Consider the following 3,489-nt stretch of genomic DNA (forward strand, 5'->3'; position numbering starts at 1 on the left):
TTTCCATGATGGTAGTTGTGGCCAGAAACAAACCTGCTATGTTTGCACTGCACTTAGGATTTATGGCATGCAGACACCAAATAGAATATTAATGCTAAGACTCATCCCAAGATTGAACCCTCTGCAAAGTGACTGGTCAATGGCCAATATTCAAATAAACCTACCAATCAGGAGAATCCCCTTGTCTGTCATTGATTAGAAAGCATGGAGTTGGAATACATGACATCTGTCATTATAGGCAGTCCTTGACTTACAGCCTTCAATTTGAACCCAACATTTTTGTTGCTAAGCAAGACACGTTAAGTGAGTTTTGCCCTGTTTTACCACCTTTCTTGCCGCCACTGTTAAGTGAGGTGCTGCAGGTGCTGGGTTTGTAACACAGTTGTTAGGTGAATCTGGCTTCCACATTGACTTTGCTTGCCAGGAGGGTGCAAAAGGTATACACATGGCCCCAGGATGCTGCAACCATCGTAAGTGTAAGTCAGTTGCCAAGCGTCTGAATTTTGATCATGTGACCATGGAGATGCTAGAACCATCATCTATGTAAAAGCTAAACTCTATCACGAAATCTCCAGAACTTCGAAGCCTACAAACCTGAAATTTGGCATGTATGTTCCTCTTGGCTTCTAGGTGCTCACCAAGAAAGGATTTTTTGAAATGACCAGCACATCATCAGTATTTCTTATAACTGCCAGTTGCCTTATAGTAACATGCTCTGATGCTACCCCTTCGCTATACCGGGCATGGGCATGGCCAGCGCGTGACTCATCTGTCCTGCAGGCTGGGAGTTTAGACATTCTACTCCCCCTCCCCACCTGAAAAGAACTCTGTTCCAACTGCCAGTTTCGTAGCGAAACACGGGTATCCAGCTAGTAAGTGTATAAAACAGTCACAAGTCACTTTTTTCACCGGCTATAACTTCAAACAGTAACCAAATGAACTGTTCTAAGTTGAGGACTAACTATAGAAAACTGTAAATGGTGCACACTCTACATTCCTTCTTCACCCCAAAACATAGACACCTGGATTCAGGGAGGTGTGGATAAACAATGAAGTGGTTGATCATGTTTATGAACAGCAGTTTCATTTACGGAGTGGTATTGAAAGCCATAAGTCGATGGCCACAAGGTTTAGACAAGCGGTCGCCAACTGGTGATCTGTCGATCACTGGTGGTCCATGAGAAAATTTTGGTAGTCCACAGAAATTTTTTTGCATTTTTTATATTGCACTAAATCAGGGATCCTCAAACTACACCCCCTGGGCCAGATACAGCCCACCAAAGCAATTAATCCTGCTCGCTGATGGGATGGGGTCCTTCAGGCACTTAGCTTGGCTGCCTGTTTAGTAGATCCATCCCCTCCCTCCCTCCCTGGGAGTCCAGGCGCTTCAGTGAGCGGCGCATGAAACTTTGGCCGGGCTCCAAAGAGATAGAGTTTGCAGGGGGGGCAATCTAGCACCCCTGGCTGGCTATAAGACAAACATTCGTTCTTGGCTGTATTTGAGATTCCTAGCTGCAATGGACAGCAAAGCTAGGGTTGACCCCCGGGTGCTTCTCTCTGCCAATAGGCGGACAAGCTAAGTGCCTGAAGGACCCCATCACGTCACTAATTCATATTAGTGGTTTGCGGGATTTAAAATTATGAATTTAGATGTCCTGATTTGTGGGCAACGCATTATTGTCAACCTTCTTGATACGATGCGCCTGATTTTTTTCAAAGAAATCACCACGCCTACGTTAATCAGCAATATTTTTTTAATAGAGGCCTCTTATGTCATACAAACAATTAAGTAAATTAGGAAAAATCAAAATACAAAGATCAAATCATACAAGTTAAGGATTAAAATAACACAACCACCAACATTCTTCTCCCATGCTAGATGCAATAGTAACGGTATGAAAGGCCAATGAGGGACGGGGTCTGACTTTCAATATTTGTAACTAGCTTCCTTTCCCATGTTTGGTTTTTGATGTGCTGGCCTGTCTTTGAATTTGTAACAAGGCAGGGAGGAAAAATGGGACATCTGGTCCTTGAACGAAGATCCTGCTCAAAATATATCTCATACCCGGCGTTCTTGTGTCTTTAAGACTGTGGACTTTCAGAGATGCATATCCAGCCTCTTGTGTGTACTTAGGAGAAAAGGGCATCGTCTAAAATCTTGATTTTTGAGGATTGCAATGGCAGTCAAGGCCAAAAGGAGAATGTTTCTGGGGACACCATTAAGGTCTCCATTGTGGGGTGGACAAAGAACCAAATCAAGATTTCAGTAAGCTTTTAAAGACTTTTCTTGGTTGGATCAGACATGTTCGGACACAAGAATACTTTGACATAGGTCACCCCTCAAAGAAAGTTGTACTAAATGATAGGATGAGGAGGGAGAGAAAGAAAGAAAAGAAAAATGAAAACCCCAAATCCTTTCTAACCGCAGGGGAGTTGTGTTCCACAAAGAAAATAACACAACTGTGTGATTTTTTTAGGTTCACAGAGAAATGAAATCACATGGCTTTGTGTTGGGATAGTTATGAGAACAAAGCCCATTTATAACCTTTATAAGCCTTGCCGTCTCATTAATTATTGTGTTTCCTCGAAAATGCAACCTGTCCCGAAACTAGAGCCTTGCCACATTTTTCGGGTGGGCAAAAATATAAGCCCACCCCCCGAAAATAAACCCTCTGGACAACCCCCCCCTCCGGCCAGGCAGAGCACCGCCCACTGACCTAGCGTTATCCCAAAAACGCCAAGTCGCAGGAGCCGGGGGGGGGAGCGCTCACGTTGCTTGCTGCCTTCGGGATACCGCTAGGTTGGGGAGTGGCATTCTGTCCGGCCAGAGGGGAGAGTTGCCGAGCAGCTGCTCCCTTGTGAACTGGCTCCCGAAGAGCCGGGCACAGCCTCAGGGGCGAAGCAGCCATGAGGTAGCCATGCTCACGAGCAGCCGCCCGGCAAATCCCCTCTCCAGCCGGGAAGAGCGCCATTCACTGACCTAGGGGGTATCCCTAAGGTGCCAAGCCACGTGGTGCTCTACCCGCCCCCCAGCTTGGCACATTCGGGATACCCCCTAGGTCAGAGCATGGAGCTCTGCCTGGCTGGAGAGGGGGGTTGCGCGAGCGCCTGTTCTGCCCGCAGCCTCACCAAGCCCTTGCGCAGCTCTCCCAGGCCAGCGCCGCTGGCCGCTGCTGCCCGCCACCACCCCGCTCCGAGCATAACTTCCAAACTCCAAAACTCGGGGCCGAGTCTTCCAGCATCGGCCGCTCTAGGAGTGCTCTCTATGGTGGGCCGGCTGCCGGACAGAGTGTCTTCCAGGAGGCGGGCAGAATGCCACATGGCTTGGCACCTTAGGGATACCCCCTAGATCAGTGAAAGGCGCTCTGCCCGGCTGGAGAGGGGATTTGCAGGGCGGCTGCTCCTGAGCGTGGTTACCTCATGGCTGCTTCGCCCCTGAGGCTGTGCCCGGCTCTTCGGGAGCCAGTTCACAAGGGAGCCGCCGCCCAG

Source organism: Natrix helvetica, assembly GCF_964273705.1.
Source record: "Natrix helvetica genome assembly, chromosome: 1".
NCBI lineage: Eukaryota > Metazoa > Chordata > Lepidosauria > Squamata > Natricidae > Natrix > Natrix helvetica.